A 26,971-nucleotide genomic window follows, 5' to 3' on the forward strand; every position below is an offset into this window, starting at 1 on the left:
TTAACAGAACATGCTGGAGAGACAGATATGTCTCCTAGAGATTGTCACTGCTCTGAAATAAACTTCCTATTCATGTAAACCAGAGCTCCTCACTGACCCTATTAAAACGCAACCTAGATAATTGGATGGGAGTCTACAAATTTTCCCCTGGGGTGGCACCCATGTCCCTCATGGACAGGAGTAGCCAGTGTTGATCACAGACCCACTCTGTTCATAAATTCATTCTGTGAACTACCCAAAAAGAACAAATACAGATACTTGGGATTATCATGGCTATGCTTGTAAAGGCTCTATGTCCACCAGCCTAGTAACCTCCTATGAACCTATGAACCTATGGCTGCACAGGTAGAGGAGGCAGTGCCTTGGTGTAAGAAAGACAGTGTCTTGGGCTGTGTCACTGGCAACCATAGCAAACTGAGGGATGCAGTGTTTTGTTTTCTCAATCAAAATTGCTTGCTGTGGGCACATTTGGTATACGGGGAGACAGACTAGGGCAGAAAAAAACAACAAGTCTCTGAAGTAAGTATAGTTAAGTACTATTTAATTTTGGTGTTTGTATATACTTGTGCAGACTACTGAATTGGTTGTTGGGAGAAATATTTCATTTCAGTGTTTGTGCTTACTTGGACAGAATACAGAAGGGATCTTTGGAGGGAAATGATTCATTTTGGTGTCGTTTGAGCGCTCAGAACTGCTGAAGGGATTGTTGGGGGAACTGTTTCATGCTGGTATCATCTGAGTGTTTGTGCATACATGGACAAACTACTGAAGGGACGTTTGTGGGAAAGGATTCATTTTGATGTCATTTGAGTACTTGTGCATGCACTGACAAACTACTGGACTGACTATTGGGGAAAATTATGCACTTTGATGTCAGGGAAATGCCTGTGTATACATGGACAAACTACTGAAGGGATCACTATGACATTTAGAGAAAGAAGGCAAACAATGCAGCTACACTGCTTAATAGGCAGCAATGCAGCAAAGCTAGGCATAATTTTAATATATATTCTTCTTTATTTTAAAACAGGGATATGGTAAATCCTTCCACTATGGCTCATTGAAGATTAAACCCCCTGATGATCAGGCTCACTGAAATGTAAGAGATTTTTGCAGGGGGCAGGCTCTCCTGTATCCCCAAAGTGTGGGGGAGGAGGCAACCACCCAGACCCTCCAAATTTATATCCCTAGTCCCTTCTTGGACAATTAAAAAAGTAACATATGTCTGCCTCTCATAAAAGCAGTGTCTGAGGCATACCACTTAACTTCGTAGCACAAGAAATCTGGACAAAGCCTAAAATAATGGGGTCAAAGGCCCAAAATACAGGGACAGGCTCATCCAGACTCTGCTACACTTTGCTGTGAAGGAAAGGTTAGTTTGCTGTTATTTTTTGTATTTCTGTATTGCCTTTCTATATTTTGAATACTGTAGTTTGTTTTCTTTACCTTGTGTTTTGCTTGCATTCTGTTTAACAGCATATTAAAACTTCAAAAGAGACCACAGCTCTCTCTGTTCTGAGTCAGGCAGAATTAAGAACTGATTAATTAAGGACTCATTCATAAGACAGAAAAGGTCACTTAAGGTTAATCACTTGTTAACAGAGGGGTGGAGCTAGGAACTAAAATTTCTATTTAAGGAGTAAACTAAAACATTTCAGAGCTTTACCAGAAAGGCTCATCCAGACTCTGCTACACTTTGCTGTGAAGGAAAGGTTAGTTTGCTGTTATTTTTGTATTTCTGTATTGCCTTTCTATATTTTGAATACTGTAGTTTGTTTTCTTTACCTTGTGTTTTGCTTGCATTCTGTTTAACAGCATATTAAAACTTCAAAAGAGACCACAGCTCTCTCTGTTCTGAGTCAGGCAGAATTAAGAACTGATTAATTAAGGACTCATTTATAAGACAGAAAAGGTCACTTAAGGTTAATCACTTGTTAACAGAGGGGTGGAGCTAGGAACTAAAATTTCTATTTAAGGAGTAAACTAAAACATTTCAGAGCTTTACCAGAAAGGCTCATCCAGACTCTGCTACACTTTGCTGTGAAGGAAAGGTTAGTTTGCTGTTATTTTTGTATTTCTGTATTGCCTTTCTATATTTTGAATACTGTAGTTTGTTTTCTTTACCTTGTGTTTTGCTTGCATTCTGTTTAACAGCATATTAAAACTTCAAAAGAGACCACAGCTCTCTCTGTTCTGAGTCAGGCAGAATTAAGAACTGATTAATTAAGGACTCATTCATAAGACAGAAAAGGTCACTTAAGGTTAATCACTTGTTAACAGAGGGGGTGGAGCTAGGAACTAAAATTTCTATTTAAGGAGTAAACTAAAACATTTCAGAGCTTTACCAGAAAGGCTCATCCAGACTCTGCTACACTTTGCTGTGAAGGAAAGGTTAGTTTGCTGTTATTTTGTATTTCTGTATTGCCTTTCTATATTTTGAATACTGTAGTTTGTTTTCTTTACCTTGTGTTTTGCTTGCATTCTGTTTAACAGCATATTAAAACTTCAAAAGAGACCACAGCTCTCTCTGTTCTGAGTCAGGCAGAATTAAGAACTGATTAATTAAGGACTCATTCATAAGACAGAAGAGGTCACTTAAGGTTAATCACTTGTTAACAGAGGGGGTGGAGCTAGGAACTAAAATTTCTATTTAAGGAGTAAACTAAAACATTTCAGAGCTTTACCAGAAAGGCTCATCCAGACTCTGCTACACTTTGCTGTGAAGGAAAGGTTAGTTTGCTGTTATTTTTTGTATTTCTGTATTGCCTTTCTATATTTTGAATACTGTAGTTTGTTTTCTTTACCTTGTGTTTTGCTTGCATTCTGTTTAACAGCATATTAAAACTTCAAAAGAGACCACAGCTCTCTGTTCTGAGTCAGGCAGAATTAAGAACTGATTAATTAAGGACTCATTCATAAGACAGAAAAGGTCACTTAAGGTTAATCACTTGTTAACAGAGGGGGTGGAGCTAGGAACTAAAATTTCTATTTAAGGAGTAAACTAAAACATTTCAGAGCTTTACCAGAAAGGCTCATCCAGACTCTGCTACACTTTGCTGTGAAGGAAAGGTTAGTTTGCTGTTATTTTTGTATTTCTGTATTGCCTTTCTATATTTTGAATACTGTAGTTTGTTTTCTTTACCTTGTGTTTTGCTTGCATTCTGTTTAACAGCATATTAAAACTTCAAAAGAGACCACAGCTCTCTCTGTTCTGAGTCAGGCAGAATTAAGAACTGATTAATTAAGGACTCATTCATAAGACAGAAAAGGTCACTTAAGGTTAATCACTTGTTAACAGAGGGGGTGGAGCTAGGAACTAAAATTTCTATTTAAGGAGTAAACTAAAACATTTCAGAGCTTTACCAGAAAGGCTCATCCAGACTCTGCTACACTTTGCTGTGAAGGAAAGGTTAGTTTGCTGTTATTTTTTGTATTTCTGTATTGCCTTTCTATATTTTGAATACTGTAGTTTGTTTTCTTTACCTTGTGTTTTGCTTGCATTCTGTTTAACAGCATATTAAAACTTCAAAAGAGACCACAGCTCTCTCTGTTCTGAGTCAGGCAGAATTAAGAACTGATTAATTAAGGACTCATTCATAAGACAGAAAAGGTCACTTAAGGTTAATCACTTGTTAACAGAGGGGGTGGAGCTAGGAACTAAAATTTCTATTTAAGGAGTAAACTAAAACATTTCAGAGCTTTACCAGAAAGGCTCATCCAGACTCTGCTACACTTTGCTGTGAAGGAAAGGTTAGTTTGCTGTTATTTTTGTATTTCTGTATTGCCTTTCTATATTTTGAATACTGTAGTTTGTTTTCTTTACCTTGTGTTTTGCTTGCATTCTGTTTAACAGCATATTAAAACTTCAAAAGAGACCACAGCTCTCTCTGTTCTGAGTCAGGCAGAATTAAGAACTGATTAATTAAGGACTCATTCATAAGACAGAAAAGGTCACTTAAGGTTAATCACTTGTCAACAGAGGGGGTGGAGCTAGGAACTAAAATTTCTATTTAAGGAGTAAACTAAAACATTTCAGAGCTTTACCAGAAAGGCTCATCCAGACTCTGCTACACTTTGCTGTGAAGGAAAGGTTAGTTTGCTGTTATTTTTGTATTACTGTATTGCCTTTCTATATTTTGAATACTGTAGTTTGTTTTCTTTACCTTGTGTTTTGCTTGCATTCTGTTTAACAGCATATTAAAACTTCAAAAGAGGCCACAGCTCTCTGTTCTGACTCAGGCTGAATTAAGAACTGATTAATTAAGGACTCTTTCATAAGACAGAATAGGTCACTTAAGGTTAATCACTTGTTTACAGAGGGGTGGATCTAGGAACTAAAATTTCTATTTAAGGAGTAAACTAAAACATTTCAGAGCTTTACCAGAAAGGCTCATCCAGACTCTGCTACACTTTGCTGTGAAGGAAAGGTTAGTTTGCTGTTATTTTTGTATTTCTGTATTGCCTTTCTATATTTTGAATACTGTAGTTTGTTTTCTTTACCTTGTGTTTTGCTTGCATTCTGTTTAACAGCATATTAAAACTTCAAAAGAGACCACAGCTCTCTGTTCTGAGTCAGGCAGAATTAAGAACTGATTAATTAAGGACTCATTCATAAGACAGAAAAGGTCACTTAAGGTTAATCACTTGTTAACAGAGGGGTGGAGCTAGGAACTAAAATTTCTATTTAAGGAGTAAACTAAAACATTTCAGAGCTTTACCAGAAAGGCTCATCCAGACTCTGCTACACTTTGCTGTGAAGGAAAGGTTAGTTTGCTGTTGTGCCTTTCTATATTTTGAATACTGTAGTTTGTTTTCTTTACCTTGTGTTTTGCTTGCATTCTGTTTAACAGCATATTAAAACTTCAAAAGAGACCACAGCTCTCTCTGTTCTGAGTCAGGCAGAATTAAGAACTGATTAATTAAGGACTCATTCATAAGACAGAAGAGGTCACTTAAGGTTAATCACTTGTTAACAGAGGGGGTGGAGCTAGGAACTAAAATTTCTATTTAAGGAGTAAACTAAAACATTTCAGAGCTTTACCAGAAAGGCTCATCCAGACTCTGCTACACTTTGCTGTGAAGGAAAGGTTAGTTTGCTGTTATTTTTGTATTACTGTATTGCCTTTCTATATTTTAATACTGTAGTTTGTTTTCTTTACCTTGTGTTTTGCTTGCATTCTGTTTAACAGCATATTAAAACTTCAAAAGAGACCACAGCTCTCTGTTCTGAGTCAGGCAGAATTTTTCCCTCCTCCCACCCATTTAAGTTGTCTTGTTAAATACCACTGTCTTTCTAGTTGCCCGCCTCTTATGTTAATCTGACCATATATCTCATTTCTCTCTACTTTCACTGGCTTATGTGAGTAATCACAAAACCATCACTTTTGAAATCCACCCTTCAATTATTTAAATTTATTGGCCATCCTACAGTATTTCATAGTACCAAAATACAAAAGTAACCACCCTTTCAGTCCATCTTGCTGTTTTAAAATAGTAACTCTCCACTAAACCTTAACTTTTTAAACAGGTAAAACTCAAGTTACCTACTTTCATATCTAACTTCTCTAGTGCACACTGCAGAGTGCATTCTTTTCAATCTTACCTTTAAGCATCCCTGTTACTAGCACTTTCTCTAATACCTAAAAGATCATCTCTACTTGACTCCAAGTAGACTATTCTCTATCTGTTAAACCTAGCACTTGCTCCTACAGTACTTATTACCTTGATCTGGCACTCTTATAGATAGCACCCCAAAAGGCAAACCCCCATTTCTCGGTCACCACGTCCCCGGAATCTCTTTTAAAGTTTTTGTCTAGTCCTTCTAGCATGTCGAGGGATCAGTTGCTAGTGTCCTCTCCTGCTCAGCTGGTGAACCTGGGAATATTGAGGCAATGTTACAATTGCCTCATGTACACAGACAACCCTCTCCTCCTCCCACAAAACACAAATACATGCGAGAGATGCAACTATCACGGCCAAACTGGAGGCTGAGCTCTCTCAACATAGGACTGGCAAGACCAGTCAGGAGGAGAAGGTTACCACACACACTATAGACCCAGTCTCACATAGTACCATCACATCCTCAAATCATACACATAAACACACAAAGACATACTCGGCTCTGATCAAAAATCTACCAAAACAGCAGAGGCCACCAAAGCAGACACCCAAACAACCACCACCTCAGAACACAACACCTGCAACACATAGACCTCACAGTCAGAGTGTCAAACAGTCACAGCCCTTAAGGCCAAACACAATGCCAGACACACTAGTCATTGGTGACTCCATAGTCAGACACACTGGCGTCCCGCTCACCAGACTGAGTAAGGAGAAGGTCACAGTAAGCTGCCTGTCGGGCGCTAGAATCCGCCACATAACGCAAGCACTCAGGTCTCTCAACAGCAGGTACAAATATGACTCAGTCATTGTCCACGCTGGTGTAAGCGACCTGAGGCGTACCTCCTTGGACTACATGAAAAGAGACATTGAGGAGCTCTCTGATTATGTAGCCCAGGCAGGTATGACCCTGACCTTGAGCAGTATCCTACCTTCACCAAGAATGATGCCACAATACAGAGATAAGATGATCAGCTTTAACAATTGGCTTAAACTCTGGTGTCATTCAAAGGGGATCAATGTCTGTCTGCCTGGGATGACATGCTGGACAAGCCACGCTGCTTCGCAAGGGCGGCTTGCACCTGTCACCCTGGGATTCCGGATATTGGCAAAGGCTCTTGCCACCCCATAGAGCCTTTTTAGGCAAGGCTCAAATTCTAAACCTACCACCCTAGAACACAAAAAGGAAAAAACTAAGGGTAATGCTGCTCAATGCCAGAAGTCTAAATCTCAAAATGCACGCACTCGAGGCCCTTCTCAGTATGGAGAACATCGATGTCTGTGCAGTGACAGAAACCTGGTTCAAGGCTCCTGAGAGCACCCCAGCACTATCAGGTTTTACCTCTTATCATGCGTTCGGCCCCAAAATCCGGACAATACCAAGAAAGGAGGGTATCCATATTCATCAAAGACACCCACACCTCAAGACTGGTGGCAACGCACGATGCATCGGAGACCATCCAGGTGCAATTAACCATAGGCAAGACTGCTCTGCAAATTGTAGCATGTTACAGGCCACCCTCACAAACTCAGGAACCTCACATGGCCTTCCTGAAAACACTAGAGGGGATAAATGTATCACCAAACACCATCATACTAGGTGACTTCAATTACCCTAATATAGACTGGGAACACTACTCAAGCCCAAACACCTAGCCCAAAAGTTCCTGGAATTCATAAACGCAAATGCCATGGAACAACTAGTCACCATCCCACAAGAGGAGAAAACATACTTGATCTCATCATCACGAATATGGGAGCACAATGTTCAACACGGAAGTATACCCCTCACTGGTGAGATCAGATCACAAACTAATCTCGCTGGAGGTCCTCATCCCACCCCACCTGAAATAAAAAGACCACAGTAAAGAACTTCTCAAAGCCGACTTCACACTTCTAAAGACTAGTGTGGTCTCCTTTAAGGCCCCGAGCGGGAAAACAGTACTCAAGCCGCTGAATCACTTACAAATGCCTTCTACCAGCACCTGCAGGACTGCATGGATAAGGCAATCCCAAGCAAAACAAAGACTCTTTGTACCAAAGGCAAGCGTCCACTCTGGTGGACCCCAGCCATAAACAAACTCTACAACAAAAGAGGAAGCTACTACAAGATAGAGCAAAATCCTTAAAAGGTAAGACACCCTTGATCACTATAAGTAAAAACTAAGAGCTCTCATAAAATCATCCAAAGCAAATTTTGAAAGAAAAATAGCTAAAGACTCAAAAGACAATCATAAGGCCTTCTTTAGCTATGTTAGAAACCTGGGGAAACTCCCAGATATGCTCAGAACTAGTTCAAAATGATGTGAAGATTACTGATCCTACAGACATTGCCAACATACTGGCTGACAGGTTCAGTGCAAACTTCTCCCCTCCCCAAAGGAGAGATATCTATACCAAGCGATTGCAGCCCCAAACATCTCCAACGCCCAAGTGAGAACTGCTCTCCAAAGCAAAAACACAGCATCCATGGGACCTGATGGTGTCCCCGGCTGTGTGCTCCACGAACTCAATGAGGAATTAAACCCACAGCTAGGACAGCTGTTTAATCATAGTCTTACCTCTGGATACGTGCCCAGGAGTGGCGCACTGCAACTATGGTCCCACTTCACAAAGGCGGTGCCTCCACCGACCCTGGAAATTACCGGCCCATTAGCTTGACAAGCCTTATCTGCAAAGCCATGGAGAGGATCATAATGGACCTCATAAATAAAGACATAGGGAATTTGCAGACTTTGGATCCATCCCAGTTTGGCTTTGTCAAAGGCAGATCATGCCTTCTAAACTTGGTTGACTTTTGAAACAGTCACCAAAGCCATTGATGAGGAAAGGCAGTCCATACAGCCTACCTCGATCTGGCGAAGGCCTTTGATACAATACCCCACTCGGGTATCATTGAAAAACTCATCAGCTTAAATGTTAACCCATACATCACAAGATGGGTTGCAAACTGGCTGAGTGACAGAACCCACAGGGTCAGAGTTGCTGGCGCCATGTCAGACTCAAAGCCTGTCACAAGTGGTGTACCACAGGGCTCAGTCCTGGGCCCACTCTTGTTTGGCATCTACTTTTCCGAAGTACAAGCAAACACAGGAGGGTTATGGCTGACAAAGTTTGCAGATGACTGCAAACTGGGCCATAGTAGAAAACACATCTGACACAGATATCCTTCAGAAGGGTCTCACAGAAACGGATAACTGGTGCCAGAGCCATGGCCTAAAGTTAAATGCCAAAAATGCATAGTTATACCCTTCGGGAAAAACAAGGTTACTAGCTACCAAATAGGTGGCAATCCACTGAGTACAGAAGAAGTTATCAGGGACCTAGGGACCCAGGTTGATAGTAGTCTGTCATTCGACACCCATGTAGCTAAAGTAGTTAGGAAGACCTTCTACATTGCCCACCTTATCATGAAGGGATTCTCATCTAGATCAAGGAGGTCATAGTCTCCCTATACTCGTCACTCACCAGTCCAATGATTGAGTACAATGCCCCATTGAATGTATCTGACCCGACACTTGCAGCAGCTGGAGAAGCCACAAAGTTCCTCACCAAAAGGATAAAGGGTCTCAAACATCTGTCCTATGCTGCCCGACTGAAAGAACTCCAGCTCTATTCAGTCGCACGCTTGCTCAGAGGTGACCTTTGCCTAACATACAAGGCCATGTCAAACCCAGATTTGATGAATATGCTTCACCTCAAAAATCTAGATCCATCAGAGCCACAAGGGCGGAGACTTAAACCTCGACACGGCTATTAATAGGACGTGCTGGAGGGATAGATTCATCACCCAAAGTCTCCCTATGCTGTGGAATAAAATCCCGGTATATGTGAGGCAGAGCACCTCACTGGCCTTGTTCAAGAGAAATCTTGACCAATGGATGGGAGATCGCAGATATACCCCAGGGATTACCTCAGTGTCACTGCTCAACAGAGGCACAGCAAAATAATGGGTATAGTTCCCCATACTAAAGGGGTGGCGTAAGCCACAAAACTATGGGCTAGGCTTGTAAATGCCCTCGGGCAGATAGCCTAGTATGAACCTATGAACCTATGAACCTAAATATTGCTCTAATAAAGTTTAAATTAAGAAAGCTCCTAGAATAACAGGATTTGTATCAGTATGCATTTTTTGAATGAAATTATGCCTGAAATACAAATGTATGCCATTATTTCATGAGTTCAGTCTTCACTGATTTGCCAGAAAACCAACATTTTATGAAAATCTGGACATTCTGCAAAAATCTGGACAGTTGAGAGGTATGGTCAGGGGCCAGGACTAAGTATTCAGTACATGTTGATTATACTCCGAAAGTTCGTTGTGATGCCTAGGCGAACTAAGTAAAACAATCAATCAAAATGAGGCCTCGCTGTACTCTGTATTCGTAATAGGCTTCTTGAGGTCTCCATTTAAACTACTTTGAAATAATCCTATTACTACAGATTTGTAGAATAACAAATTGTGCTGCCCAAAGTATTATACTGCATGTCTGAGCCAGAGATTGGTATAGGGCTTTGTAGAATGTTTTTTCCTTTGGTGTTTAAGCAGCTGAAGAGTATCATAAAATAGGGTTGGTGCCTGTAATGGAGTTTACAGATAGTTATTGAATTTCATATTTAGGATTATTACTGGACTTTTATAAAATGTATGTTTTAATTAAAATGAAGTTAATTTTAGCTCAGACACTTCCTTTCTTGATGACTGACATTAGAATTGGATATATACCTATCATGGTTTGTTTTGTGCAGTAACCAAAGAATTGTGTGTGTGTGTGTGTGTGTGTGTGTGTGTGTGTGTGTGTGTGTGTGTGTGTGTGTGTGTGTGTGTGTCTGAGGAATTCATATGTTAGTAATATGCTATCTACCCTTGTAGGCCATTTTAAACCAAGCCAAATTTCTCATCCCAAAAGTAATCAGCAAACTCTGTACCTTATGTTTATGAGATACACGCAGTATGACTCATACTGTCAGAAACAATTTAATCCAAGGAACCATTTTTTTCTCTTATCTCCCCAATAATTTTTGATTTGTTCTGTTGCGCACTTGCTAATACTTTGCATTTTTCTTTATTTATTTGTTTTGTATCAGAGTCATTTTATAACTGAAACATGGCACTCAGAGGTACTGCCTATATTGTCCAGTAGAGCACACCCCTGTTGTTAAACAGTAAACACGCTCAGTGTAAGTGTCTGGTATCTTATTATGCCACTGGGGCAGGCTGTTAGCACACAATAAACCACACATTGCTGTGTTGAAGATCCAATGTTCAATGAACTAGCACAAATAATTAAAACATTGTGTTACAAGGAGGTGTCAATACGATATAAACTTCAAGTACAAATCTTGTTGTGATGCACACTAAGCTTTTTTGTGCAGTATACCTTATAGACATATTTTGAAGGGTCAGGATGTATAGTTTAGCTACTTCTCTCTTGGGTCATGATTTTTCTGCCTGTGCCACAGCCACGGTTCATATTTTTTCTGTGCTGCAGTTAGTATTTATCAAGTTATTTATAGTATAATTTGTTATGCTGCTGTTAGCATTTGGAGTGTATCTGCAAAGAGAGGTGGATTGTACTGGATTCTGCTTTATTTTTAATATCTGTGTGGTTTCTTTAAATTGTTAAAGCTATGTTGTGTTTGGTTATGCATTATATGAAAGTTAAATAATTAATGCTGAAAAATGCTTTAAAATTTCAATAAAGAGTCCTGTTTGAACATGTGTTTGCAAATCCTGGTCTATGTTTCTGTGAAAACTCGTTGTCAAGGAATTTTTTCCAACACACATTCAAAAAAAGTTTTTTATTTTTTATTTTTGTGTGTGTGTGTGGGGGGGGGGGGTTGATGGTTTAGCTCTAGGCTCCAAATGGCCTAGCTACACCTCTGGCCAGCATAGTTCACAACACTGGTTTGCCACCATATGGTTGAGCACACAGTGATGTAATTAGCGAATCCTGGCATGCCAAACAGCCGGAATGTTGCAAGAACACCGAATTACAACATTTCCGACCACTCTACACCCAGAAACGAGTGCTAATATGGGTCAAAAAGGGGACAGGAGTTTGCGATTCACATCATCTGCATTTGCAAATGTGGGATGTTGCCGCACTCCTTTCGGACATTCGGGCTTGGCCATCCACCTGTCGACCATATGGTGGTAAATCCACAACACCAATAGTCAAACTGTGGCAGCTTAATACCACAACTGGAGGAATAGGCATGCTACACATTTCTCACAATTCCACTTGTGGGTGAGGCAGCTCAACAATGTCCCTTGCATTCTCCTTGTACACATGGAAACAGTAAAAAAACTGCTAGTTATTTAATTAATGGTATGTCTAGCTCCTCTGTTGACATGAATGGCCATGACTCTTGCACTGGCTACAATAGAGGTGATTAACACATGCTGCTGAGCTATAGCTGCTGCAAATGCAAGCCTCAGTCCCCTCAGATAAACAAGTATATACAACAGTGCAGCACATTCAATTTATATGCGAAAATCAGTTTATCCTTTTGTGTGTCATTTGCATACACCATCTGGCTCATTTCCATAGAGTTTCTCATTTCCCTGTCATTATGCACTCATTAATATACATTGACTACCACACTGTTCTGCCCTTTGCATGACTGCTGTTTATCTGAACCACTCACATTCTGTGTTGTACTGCTGCACACACTACTTTGTACAGTGCAATGTACTAATCATCTATGTATCTTAGCCTAAGACAAAACAATAAAAGTCATAATCACTTATATACAATTGCCATGGTACCATGACTTAACTCTAAAAAAAAAAAGATTGGTGAGCCAACCAACTAATCAAAAAAAGAAGAAAAATGCAACCAAAAATAAATAAATCCATTAATTAATTTAACGTAAACCCAGATCACGTTATTGAGCCATTTACAAGCAAAGCTCTATAAGGTAATATCTAGGCCTCTAAATAAAATAGTATACTACTGTGCTCATGCAAACAAATGACAAGTAATTTTGTACAAACATTTTCAGATAAATGGACTAAGTGACAATCTATTGTTAAATAAGGGAAGCATCTTTTACTGGTATTCACATAATATTCAGAGCAGAGGTTGTGCTTAGTGGGGACAGGGTGAGGTGGTTAAGTGACAGTTGCATGTTGGAAGCAAGCTGTCTTTCTTGGAGATGTTAGAGAACTTTAATTCAGAACACTGAAAGAGAGGGTCTGACTCAAATATCTGGAGGCAAGCTTTTTCATATTTTGGAACCAAAAGTAGAAAAAAATCAAATCATAGTCAAAGGTAATAAATGAAGTTGCAGGTCAGCATTAGATACGTGCATTGTTTAAAGGGACCAAACAGCATAACTAGTTATTGGGAGTGTTAATTTTGAGCAGAGTTGGGGATGAACTGTTGAATATGCAAGGAGTGGTAAACTGTATTCACAGAGGGGCTGCAGGATCCATTTGCTGATGGTTTCCCCAATTTCTAGAGTCAAGACGTTTGAGATTTGGCAGCAAGCACTGATTGCTTTTAAGATGGTGAAGTGAGTGGTCATACTAAGTGCGAGATATAACACAATATGAAAATACTCCAGTAATTATGTGCTCAGTGAAGGACTTGTTAAAAAAGGGTGGGGTAAATTTTGGTAAAGATTTTAGTGCAGTAGGGTTGCTAAAGAACCTACGTTTTGTCTTTGTGCAATTAAGCATGAGTTGTTTTTTCCTGACTACGTGTAAAAAGTGTATTCGTATTAGTTAAGCATTGAAGCTAAATTGTATGATTTGAAAGGTAACATCTAAAGAGTACAATGTCATCACAGCAGATGATGATACCAGCTGTATTTTGTAGTGATGGGAGATTATTTATAAGGGGAGTGAAGAGGATGGGGATATCCTAGAACAGAGCTTTAAAGGGGATCAGAGTAAAATGGTAAGTTGAGGACCTATTTTGGACAATTTTCACTGCAAAGGTGTTATTGAACAAATAGGTCTTGAATCATGGGACATTGGGTAAGCCAAAACTGACGTTGGAAGTAAGCAGATGAGGTAGGAGTGGTTGACAATATCAAAAGCATTTGATGAAGTAATGAATTGGACAATAGTAGCAAGACTTTGGTCAGATAATGCATGAATATGTGCAATAAAGAAGAAAAGGCCATGACAATGCTGTTACCCCTTGAGAAACCATGCTGATGAGCAGAGGGAAAGGATATGCTTGTACAGAAAAATATATATATATTTTTGTGATATATAGCTTTCTCTAGCAGTTTGCCAAGATGTGGAAAGAGATGGGCCTGAAGTCATATGGTCATTTTGGCAATGGTGGTCATTTTTCATTATAAGATACATGACTGATGGATTAGAGGCAGACTTAATATACAATGGACCTGGTGATCAATAAAGTCTTAATATATATAATCGATACCATCAGTGCCAGCAGTAGCATGGATGGGTAAGGAGTTTTATGTTGTCTTATGAAATATGTATTTTTTCAGGTAGAATGTCATAAGGTAGAGTTCAATGGATGAATTGGAAGTATACTTAAGTTAAGATGGGTACTGGCTGAAAGGTGATGCAGTTAAAAAGCTTATCTAGGGAATCTGGAGTGACTGGTGAGAGATTTTCGCTACCCTTGGTGTACCACATTCTTTTTTGATTTTATTCCATTTTAACTTTGAACTGGATAGTGTTCTAGTTTATTTTCCTCCATGGTATATGGCCTTACATCATTGCATAGGTTTTGTGATATTTTCATAAATTGAAGATATTACTGTAGCCATTGATATGAGTAGATTTTTCTCTATAGTATCTCTAGCAACCAAAATAAGTGCCAAGTGGTGTACTGAGATCAAAATAAATAGATAGCCACTGGCTTTATGGACAATTTAGCATGGAAACACTGGAAACACACAGGATGCCACAGAACATTGAAGTGGGAACATCTAGCCTGCACAAGTGCTCAGACAAGAGCCAGACTTCTTTGAAAAAATATTAGTGATTTAGTGATTGGCACTCGTATTGTAAGTCACTAGCATGCGACTGTTGAGCTTTTCCTCAGATCAACTTGGCAGTATATGAGTGATTTGCCCTTTTCTCATGATGGTGCAATCATACAATCACAGAGTTTATATATATATATATATATATATATATATATATATATATATATATATATATATATATTCACTAGCATGCGACTATTGAGCTTTTCCTCAGATCAGCTTGGCAGTATATAAGTGATTTGCCCTTTTCTCATGATAGTGCAATCACACAATCACAGAGTTTATATATGTGTGTGTGTGTGTGTGTGTGTGTGTGTGTGTGTGTGTGTGTGTGTGTGTGTGTGTGTGTGTGTGTGTGTAAATATGGAGAGGCAATGTGGAGATTCAGTTCTCCACATCGATAGGTGCGGAGGGCTTTCCTCTTGTATTCAAAGGGCTCTGCTAATTTGTGATCACTGTTATGTGAGATGATCACAATCGAGTCACTGTCTTGTCAGGTAGCCACTCAGACATGCCCATGCAGTACTTTAGTAAGCCAAAAAACTGCAATACTCCATTAGTCAATGCCCCAAACCTCAGGACTGCTTTAAATACTGAGGAGATACCTGATTCAGTTTTCTTATAGCTATTCCATTTTAGGGCATTCAACTCTTTGATTTTTTTATATGATATTCGTGGTTGAATTTAGTAAACATAACAGCATTTAGTTTATCTGTTGAGAAGTGTTACACCATGTAGTTTCTTGTAACATTTTCTATGTGCATCCTCTAAACAGCCAGAGCATTTTTTGTTCTCATTACAGTTTAGATTCAGACATCTGTACTATTTTCTGAATTCTGCTTCTTATGTAAATGACCAGCATACTCTAAGCCAATAAAAATGGTGCACACTTAAAAAATATTTCAGTATATGTAACTTAATTTTCTTTCAGTAAATCTTTGCAATGAATATCTGTTACAAAACCCAGAACATCAAATAGGGTAGCCAGCATGTGCTCATATCTTCTGCATCATATGTACTGCTGTAAGGTAAAGAAAAAACTAATTAAATATAAGATAAACAGCTGGAGATTGACATTACTGTAGTTCTCTAAATACACTGGCAATGCCATGGCACTTGGCTGGAGGTGTAAGGAGGCTACCTACTAAGAACAAACTTTACAAGAACATCTAACAAGCAATTATTTTTAGATCAGTCTTTTATTTTTATAACAGAGAAACCATGTCTTGGGAATCAAGAACTAGAAATAAAAAAAAAATCATTATTAAATGCACTGTTTGACTTAGGGAAAATGTCCTTGATGGAGTCTAGATTAAGAAATCTATGTACTAGTTCAGATTCCAGCATCATTTTCTGGGAGGTATATTTCCTAGGAGTAGCAGTGCTTCCACGATGACATATGCAGTGACATCACATATCAAGCACATATGATTGTCTGTGCCTCATGGTGACCAGTTTGCTCTTTGCCCCTAGAAAACAGCTTTTCTGCTAATCAAGAAACTACAGTGAGGATTTGCACTGGCATTCCAACAAAATGATAAATAATAAGTTTATACTTCATCTGCCTTATACAGAACTTCCTTGTTCCAGTCAAAACTAGCATAGAAGGCTCCACCCTTTAGACAGGAGGAGGAGTGTGGACAGGATTTTTAGACCTATCAATGAGGGTCTTCATCACAAAGCAACTAATATATTAAGAATATACCTGTTATAGCTAACCTTCCTTGATAAACCCTAGGCTTGGTAGAATTCTAAACAGCACATCCTATGAGCAAAGTAGGAGTCAGAAACCAGCCATAGTGACATCCAGCCAGCTGAACTATGATCATCACAAAATAACAACAAGGCTTGACTCCTGTGCTGTAGACCAAGAATCAATCTGAGCAGTAGTCAACAAATGAACATGCGGAGACAGCTACCCTTGCAAGATAAGAAAGAAAATAACACTGGAGGGAACACCTTCACAGTATTAAAGACCACTGCTCCAAAAGATGTGGAGCACCAAGAGGTAGAGGTAAGGCCCTATTCTCCTCAAAGTGTTCTAGTGGGGACAGAAAGCATCTCATGAGAAGACCATCCATGCAGAGAAGCTGCAAAGGAAGGGGGACTCTGGTAAGTGAGGAGTGACTCTGACATTCACCATACTGATTTTCTATATCAACAGGTGTTCCAGGAATAGGCCGCAAGCTAGGACCAACACCACCTTCATAAACAAGGTTGGAAGTCCAGTGAAATTAGTATACTCTTGAATTATTCCCATCTAAGTACAGGAAAACACCCCAACCAGCTGTCCTCCTCCTTAGACCAATAGAAGAGACAGGTATCAGTGACCCTCAAGAGGTGTTTGCATCCTAACTCCCTCAAATAAAGAGGGGGGTGAAGAAAATCTTCTGTAAATATGGTGTTTCTTCAGAAACCAATGATGGAAGCCATCTAAGCATCTAGAATAAATCAGCCCCAGCTAACAGCCTCCAAGTAATTTTGGAAACTTGGGACAGTAAGTCAGAGAATACAAAGGCACTATACCATCTCCCTAAAGAATGTAACCTACTACTACCAGTAGGAAGTTCTTAGGTGAAACACACCACCTCCAAATCTTATCTGAGCCACTCAGTGTCCTGAAAGCTATAACTGATTTTCAAAGTGAAGAAAATGATCAGGAAAGGAAACTGGCACAACCTCACTAACTGCAAATAGGTCCCAAGGCCTGAAGGGCTAGGATCAAGTCATGAAGCTCCCTCTCACCCTAAAGGGAAAGTTGACCGCAAAGATCACAGATGCCCTAAATCCAAAGAGATGAATGATTGGTGGAGAAGACACAACTGCATCTGAGAGAGTGAGATATCTACCCAACCATTCCAAGCATACAAGTAAAAGTGACAGAGATTGCTACATTCCCTCCAGAGGAAAATGGGAAAAAGATACTTCAACCACTCACAAAACTATCAGCCCCCACCCCTTATCCACTTTGGAGAATGCAGTGGTGGGAACCCAGAGACCCTTAAACTGGTTTGAATCAAATTAGAACTATTTCTTAGAAGGTATAACAGTTCAAGGAGAAGGGGGACAAATTCCTCATGACTAATTCAAACATGAATCCTTGCCTGCTAAGGAATGCTATAGAAGAATCATACAGAACATGCCAGGATAGGAGCCTGTGTTCAGCATTCCCACTTACTCTCATGTTTCTATCCACCCAGTGGAAAAAAGGCTTGGGTATAAAGTTCATTGGGTGCATATGGACAGGCTCCTTAAAGCCTCCACCTGTGCAGTGGAAAACAGGTCAAGAGTATGGAGAGGAATCTTTAATATAATGATCAAATGAAAACTGTCAAACAATACCAACTCATCCTATAAAAAGGAGAACCCAAATCAGAGGAGCCAAAGCTCTCATCAAACATAAACAACCACTCTGCCTTTCCTGAAAACTCTTGAAGATCCCTGGGCCACAATGGTCTGGAATTAAACAATTCTCAGAGGGAAAGAAAAATAGGAGGGGGATTTCATTTGGACAAGCCACTCCAAGCATCAGTCTGAGCAGTCTCCACCCATGATCATCTGAGGGAAACGTCAGCAGCTCCCAACATCTCCTGGCAGGGCTGATAACAACTTAGCGTCACCTAAAAATAATGATACCTGAGCAAAGACTACAGTTAGACCCTACTCAGACCTTACCAAAGATTGTGAATATACCCTTACAGGAGTAAGGAAAGGGACTGCTCAGTGGGAATCTGTAAAACCTTGTTAAGTAGCCCAGGGTACAGTTTAATTCCTTCTCTTCCATTTGTATGCTGCATTACTCTGAGGATATCACTTAACCTGGCAGTACTCCTAGTTGCCTTTGAAAAGGGCCAGTGGACTTACCCATTTAGCAAATGCAGACACTTGATCTGACAGGGGAGGGTTCTCCCCAAGGAAGCAGCATCCACATCCCAAAAGCCTAGTTAGTTTATGCCACTACCCCATAAGTTCCACAACTGGAAGAAGACAGAGTGACATCCTGCAGACACAAGGATAATAGGGGTGGGTCAGTCACAGGCCCCTGCATTAATCAGTCAACAAGTGTTCCCCTGACAGGGTAGAGGGAGTTTAAGCTCCTCTACTGAAACTTACTGGGTTCCAAAAGGAAAGAGGAAAGGCAGAAAGGCATGAACCCGAGTGGGGACCAGCTTGAGAAGAGCAATGGAGTTTCCTGTAACTCATTCTCCTCTACCAATAAGAGTGGAAATAAAAAAGTGTGGAAACCTCTCTTATTAAACTGAAGAGAGACTGCCTTCTGTCCAGGAAGATATTGTGCAATGACAATAGCCTCCGGCTGTCCAATTCAAGCCTGATAAAAAGGCATTCAGCAGAAGAGTATCAAACTTGACCTCTACCCCTAATGACTTAAGCAAAGATCACCTGTACAAGCCAGTCACATTGACCATTACCCAGGCCAGAACATCCACTGAATCCAACAGTCTGTATGCTGAATGACAGCCCAACTAGGACCACTGAGGACAGGGAGGAGAATAGTTTCCCTGATCCCAGATTCAGGTAGAAAATCAAAATCTTCCAGTCCCAGCTCAGTAGGAAAGGAGTGAAGCATGAACAAGTAGAAGGCATAGTTCAGGGATCTAAGCTACATAGTGGTAGATAAATAGATCTTTCTATCCACCCTGTCTACCTCCAGGACAATCCTGTCCTCTGACAGAAGAAAAGAGAATTTAAGCTTCTTGAATTGCTTCTGAGTATTCACATGAAGTCCATTTGCAGATAACATTCCTGGTGCAGACTCCATTAAGTGATGATGTCTCAAGCATTTCAAAATCATATCCTGCAAGCCTGACTCCAATGGAGGTGATCTATAAAGCTCAAGAGCATCTCCCTTCAGCAGTCTCCTGGATGAAGGGGAAAACAGTATTACAAAGTGGTCCGTCCACCATATCTTACAAGTAGGTGCATTTTAGAGGAGAAACCAGTGATTGCAAGGATCCTGAGGCCTTACTCCATTGAGATTGTCGGCCTCCCCCTGTGACTCTGCCATGAAATGATAATCTGCTCTTATTTTCATTGTCCTGGTCATGCTGGAGTTCATACAAGCTTAAAGATAAACTGATAACTGAGGCACATGGGGACTCAAGCTGACAGGACCTGCCCATAGCTATGTGCACCTAAATGTTGCTGCACAGTAAGGAAAGGCCAGCACTAGGCCTGGTGAAAGCTTCATGTCAGTCATGTACCTGTGATTTCCCACCAAAAGTCAAAGAAGTGCCCAAACTCTTTTGCCTGAGCTAAGCACACTGTTATGGGCTCATCCATAATTTCTCTTTCAGCAAGGCAGACTAATCCAACTGAGGTGATGTGGAAGCCCTAACAGAGGAAACATTAACCTCAAATAGCAAAAAATCTGCAAATAGATGGATCGTTGGTCCACTCCCCAAGGTTAAGCAGGGTGGTAAAAAACATCAGTTTGAATTAAGATAGAGCAACTACTATGGGGTTTGCCCGGTATGACAGCTGTGGTGTGTATTTTTGTGGACTTTAGAGTCTTTGAATAACTAAGGAATTACAGAATGAGCCCGTACCATTTGGAAATAATCCCTGCCCTTTAACAGCCTGGAAAGCTATGAGGAATATGAACTTGCCTTTGAAAGAAGATGGTTCTAGCCAATACTTCTAGCAAATTCTATCAATCCACTAGGAGACGAGGACACCTTTTCCACCAGTCTATAGTTTACTTGCACAGACAAGCAGGAAGGCAAATATTTTCAAATAATATACAAAATGGGTTGCAAATGCAGGAATATTTTGCTAATGATAACATTGTTTTGGATCCAGGACATGCAAATAGCAAAAAATAACTGGCAGGCACAGGGGATCAGTTCATTTTTGTAGTCCACGTGTTACATTATAATGTACATCATTTCAGATGTGCAGCCATCCCAAGAATGAGAACTCCAGATGTCAACATAAATGCCATTAATTCATTATCTTTTCACTCTGATCTGAAATAGGAAACAGGTTCATCTGGGGGAGTAATCTTGCAGGTAAGTATATATGCAGCTTCAAAAGACAGTCTAGATCGGGGTTGGGGGGGTTACCTTGCTATTTTTAGGCCCATTTCATTTATCCATTCTCAGCCGTATAGATGTCAGTTGCAGGTTGGAAACATTGTACTTCTAGGATGTAGCGATACTCATTTTATGCATCTACTAGAAGCATTATGAAATATGGGAGTTTAAGATCAGTCATATAGGACCTGGAGAAAATCTAGTACTTTAAAATATGAAGAGAGGGATGAGGCAGTGGCCCCCTATACCCATATATACTAACCCTTACCCTATGCTGCTGCTGCCCCCAACCCAATATTTCATATTTCTTTCCCAAAAAAATTATCCCTAGTAATATCACTTCAGAAGACAAGCATGCACACATTTCATATATACCACCACACAAGCGAAACCCTAAAATTATTGCTTTACCTAGCTTACTTTAACCCTAACCAACAAACACACACACACACACACACACACACACACACACACACACACACACACACACACACACACACACACACACACACACACACACACACACACACACACACACACACACACACACACACCACACAAATTTGGTCAATTTGGTTAACAGACCTGATGGTTGACAACTGGATAAGAATGCTAGATTAGGATGACATAGGAATTTCCCTTTCTCCAGTACTGGGTGATCTCACAGTTAGACTATATAATTAGCGGGTGTCTGGAGAGCTTGCCCTCTGCAAAAAACATTTTTTTAATTCTTGCACTCCCCAAGGTTTCTTCTTGGAACATGTGCAGCGTGATGGCAACTTTTTTTCTGCCTTTTTTGTCAGCTTTAGAGATACAGACACTTTGATATTTAGCTCATTTATATGTTCTTATAGAAAGTTGTCAGTATGTGTCCATTCTTATTGGAGTCACTTGTGGACTGTTGTGGTGTGGGTACAGCCATGTTGTCAATGGTAGTGTCAGTGGATTGGATGGATCGGTATACCATTCAATGTAGCTCAGGTAGTTTGGAGTGGCTGGAGTAGTTGGTCTGGTTGTGGGTGTTCGGGCTTACATGTAGAGAGGTGCACTGAGCGGACCTGTTGATGGAGACTTAGGTGTCAGAAGGTGTAGCATGAGTGTCGGAAGGTGTAGGATGAATGTTGAAAAATGCCAGATGGCGTTGTGCTGGATCCGGATTTTGATCTTGATGGAGGAAACTGGAGTGGATGGTGGATTGAGATCATGGTGGGCGATGGAACTGTGATCATTGATGTGGATGAGGGCATAACTGGACTGTGACTGCCTGTGCTGAATGGTGCTTCAGTTGGCTTGGACTCTGTGTTGCGTGTGTATATTTTTGTGTTTATGTTATTTGTTGAAATGGTTCTGTGTTAATTGTATCCATGAACTTGAAGAAATGTAATTTCATTCAACTGTGCACTTTGTGGTTGTATGATAGATATGTATATTACCGTTTACTATCAAAATTATATACATATATATATATATATATATATATATATATATATATATATATATATATATATATATATTGATCTAGGACTATTGAACAAAAGTTCAATAGTCCGAATCCACAATAAACGAACGCACTTTAATGAAAATGATTTCACCGAAAAAGCACTTTCGTTAAAGTCCATTCGAAAAAAAAAACAAAAAACAATAAATCTTTTATGCACCCACCACACCCCCCCTAGTTTTATATTCTCACTCCGAGGTCGCACTACAGTGGGGAAAAGGGAATTCTCCCTTAACCGCACCATAGTGGTGAACAGCACTTTTGATTATGTATGTTCGGTGATTTCTGCTTCAGCAGAAAGTGCCGTTGGGGATCTGTATGGATCCTATATATATATATATATATATATATATATATATATATATATATATATATATATATATATAGTTTACTATCAAAATGTCATGGGACAAAATAAATCCTGTTCGGAACACTGACAAAAAATACTGAATGCAAAAACATTCAACAGATCACAATGTTGAATCTGCTGAACAAATTCAACAAATTTGACATTATCGTCAAAGAGATCACATGATGTCCATATAGCAGCACAGGGAACTTAAACTCCTACACCTTACATCACGTTTTTGCAAGGGGGCAAGCCCCCCTGCACCCCCACACCCCCTGCTAACTATATATTCCAACTCCAAGATCGGACTACAGTGAGGAACAGAATGCATTTTCCAAACCATACTGTACCACAATCTCTGTATAATACTTTGAGTTCATATCAGCGAATGCACTGTGCATTCGCTTATATGAACTTTTGAACACGGAGATGTTCAGCAAAATGGAAATTCGAACATCCAACTTTTGAGTTTTCCATCTGTGGAGCATCTCCGTTCATCTTTTGATAGTAAACCTATATGTACATATGTGTCTGCATATATATATATATATATATATATATATATATATATATATATATATATATATAAATATATATATATATATATATATATATATATATATATAAATATATATAGATATAGCGATAGATTAGAGAAACTATAAGAGAGAGTGATTCATTATGTATATATATCGATAGACAGATAGATTGATAGATAGAGAGTCATATATCACATATTCTGTCCCAGATGAAGATAAAAATAAAGTAATTGGCCATTATACTTTCAAAGTGTAAGGTTCAGTTCCAAAGACAAAATCATCAATGTACTTTTTTTAAATTTTCATTGATCAGTTTCTCATACTAAATCATATTACTTGTACTGCAGTAGTGCACTCCCCAAATGTATAATATCTACGGTGTGCCAGATAGATCATTTTATGAATATTTTACCATAAGCAGGCATTTGGAAACTCAAATAAGTCTTACAGTATTTTAACGTTTCCTATTATAAAAATAAAACAGAGCAAAAACGTAGAAGTTGTAGATTTTCTAAGACTCCTTATGCAGCTTAATAACAAATGACAATAAGATTATGTAGTACACCACAAAGTAAATTGCCTCTTAAATTACTCGATCTATATTTTAAAAGGAAGTGTATTTTATCTACACAGGAATTTGAACAAAGAAGGTAAGATGTGTAATAGCTTTACCCGTCCTGAATCTGCTTCAGTAAATGAATGAGGCAGCGATTTATAATGTTAATATTAATAAATAGCCTATATCCTGATGTAAAAGCACCAAATGGACATAACTTCAGTTACAAATTACAAATGAAATAACATAAGTTAAATTAATTACACTCCAGTCCAAAGTTGTCCGTGGTTCCTTGGCTGGACCATTGCTTATTGCGAGAACAGGTGACTGTACTTGATTAAGATGTTGCAGACCAGAGCGAGAGATTGCTTTCCTGGAAGAAACAAAGAAATATCCCAAATTAACTTATTTTGTAGGTAAACCTTGTCCTCAAATTAATTTTATTAGCTTATTACAATTAATATGTGCAATGAATGCATTTTATAATAAATTCTGGAAGATATTTAGTACACAATTAATGGATTAATGGTGTCTATCACTGTAAGAATATGTGGAAGCACTGCAGTTAACAGTACAAATAAAACTATAAAGAATTTTAAGTAGTTCTTATTTTTTATATATTCAAATAGCTTTAACAAATATTTTAATTACAGCATGTTTATATAACATGAACTACTGACCCATCTACAACCTCCTTAATACATTATTCTGGTTATGTGGCTCTGTGACATCCATGTTTGTAACTTCTTTAAATATGATCATCTGTAAAACATTATAATTGTACTGCCAGTATTATTCTATCATAAATATATGCATTTATTTACTTAATTATTTTTATCAGAGAGCAAGACACTATGAGGTATCATACTTTCAAGCCTTGCTTTCTTTTTCTTCCATTTCTGTGTTTCAGACTTGTCAAAACTACTCATTTCAGACATAAGACATAACACCCTTTCAATACAGATAAGAACTGTTAGCCAAACTGTTAACTGAATGTTAATGGCTTATAAAGTGTATTATGAGTTAGGTAAAGTTAAGTTTGAAAGCTAGTGATTTAAGAATGTGAAGTGTTTCAGTATAGCACTAATGCTAACATAACCATTCACACCTGACATAGCAACAATAAATGTTTAACTGTTTTGAGACTTTTCATGAAATTCTTGTTTTGCATTTGGAGTCACTGTACTGAAAACAATTGCACTTGCATTTGCAAAATTAAACTCACTTATATTTTCAGTGTCAAAATGTTACCAACAAATATCTAACAGACTAAAGAGAAAATACTAGCTACGTGATTAGAAACTAGTTATACATAGCTTATACCGAGTAACCTGCTGGTGGAAGAGGGATGAACGTATGAGCTTTAATTGGCCAAGGTTCAAACCATTCATGAGCGAAGTTCCTCCATAGGAAATCACTGTCAGCAAGTTGTGCTAGCAGGAATGCCCTTTTTGTGGGAATTTCACTCTTCTTTGAGTTGGTGCCACCATCAAATTGGTGCATATTATTCAGGGGTGTGTGGGAGCTTGGTTCCCTGCAAATAAAATGTAATAAGCATTTTTTGGAAGTTTTTTTTTTTTCAGTGAATGCAGTTCAGGGATTCTGATCATCAGTACATTTGCTTTCGTCCACTAATAGTGGAAGCTTGCTCTCAAGATATTCAGAATAAATAGCTGCAGTGTAAGTTATGTGTCAGAAATTAAAAACAGATGATAACCTTGACAATTAGTAGCATTTCAGTCATATTGTCACAGTTCTTATCTAATGACTCACTTGGGTTGCACACAGGGGATAAATGCTTTGTATAGTTAAACTGATTTATCTTGTAGTTTTAGCTTTGCATCCCTAAGTCTTCATTTACCTTCTGTGTCAATTTCAGGAAATCAGTTGTGACAAAGGCACATCTTACATTGAAAGAGAAAGGAGAACCCACCCTAGAAAAAGTTCAAAGTGCACTAAAGAAAATGAAATCAGGGAAAGCAGCGGGCACAGATAAAGTCTTGGCAGATATGGTCGAGCTATTGGGTGCATTAGGAGAGAAATGGCTCTTGGTGGTACTCATTGCAATGCAGAGCGAAGATGGTGCACTCTAATGCCAATGTACAAGAAGAAAGGGAATCTTCATATCTATGGGCAGTACAGAGGTATCACTCTCCTGACACACTGTATTAAAGTACTGCAGTGACTGCTTGTTAAATGAATATGCAGAGTAAGAGACAGTAAGATAGGAGATGAGCAGCTCAGATTCAGATCAGGATACTGCACAACTAGCACCAAATCTCCTCATTTACCCAGCTCATACATGTGTAACATTTGGCTCCAACAGTAGGATAATAGACATATTTTGTTTTGCTAGTATACTTAAGGTTTAACTTAACTATGCATATTTTTTGTGGGGTTAGGAAGGGGTGCTGAGAGATACAGTATCCTGAACTGGAGGAGAGTGTCATTCTGAAACTTTTATACATGTAGTTATAGAAAATGCAGTTAACAGCCACAACTGGAGGAAAGAGAAAATGTCCAAATAAAACACTGAAAATACACTTATTGTTTCACTATGTAGAAGCCTTGGCTTCTTTATTTCAGGTAATGAACAGTGCTGTATTGTGAATCTGCCTGTATCTTCAAATGAATACACTGAGCCTGGGGGAGTGAATAACTCCAAAGCAATTTTTATTAACTATTATACAATGACAGGTCATTAACATTCAAATACGACCACACTGATTTTGTCAGCCCAACCAGCGTGCCCATTGTAAATTCGAGCATATACCGATGGAAAAATTCCAGTCGCCCAGACTTTTTTCTGTTAATATATACTATTAAAATTTTACTTTTCTTTCATTTAAAAAAAATAAGCTTACAAAAACCAGAGACTTAGAATGAACAAGAGAGAGAGGACTGAGACAAATACAAGGATAATCAGGTACATTATACATAACTAGAAAAATATACCTGATTATCCTTATATTTTCTCTCTCTCTCTCTCTCTCTCTATCGATTTCATTTGATATCTCTGGATTTCATTGATTTGGGGATTTTTTCCTTTTTTAACTACCTCAAATGAGCAGTGATGGTGAAGGAAGAGCAACATTCATCACCATAGTACCTGAGCAGGAAAAGGAAATGGCAACAGTTCTGCAACAACCAATCACTTACAAATGGGCAGTGATGGTGAAGGAAAAGCAACATTCATCACCATAGTACCTGAGCAGGAAAAGGAAATGGCAACAGTTCTGCAACAACCAATCACTTACAAATGAGCAGTGATGGTGAAGGAAAAGCAACATTCATCACCATAGTACCTGAGCAGGAAAAGGAAATGGCAACAGTTCTGCAACAACCAACCACCTATCCACCCCCTGTAAACTAGAACAG

The 26,971-nt window shown here is 39.0% G+C and overlaps 1 protein-coding gene across 1 annotated transcript in view; it reads right to left on the minus strand.

The window, feature by feature from the left end:
• The window catches only part of DGKI (diacylglycerol kinase iota), a 5,490,864-nt gene extending 5,466,895 nt beyond the window's left edge, over positions 1–23,969 (minus strand). Inside the window, exon 1 of the mRNA XM_044088223.1 lies at positions 23,858–23,969. The gene's annotated coding sequence lies outside the window, so the exon portion shown is untranslated. The remainder of the gene's footprint in view (positions 1–23,857) is intronic.
• Positions 23,970–26,971: the final 3,002 nt, after the last annotated feature.

The sequence above is a fragment of the Protopterus annectens genome, chromosome 11.part0 (genome assembly GCF_019279795.1).
Source record: "Protopterus annectens isolate FY-2018-M chromosome 11.part0, PAN1.0, whole genome shotgun sequence".
Lineage (NCBI taxonomy): Eukaryota > Metazoa > Chordata > Ceratodontiformes > Protopteridae > Protopterus > Protopterus annectens.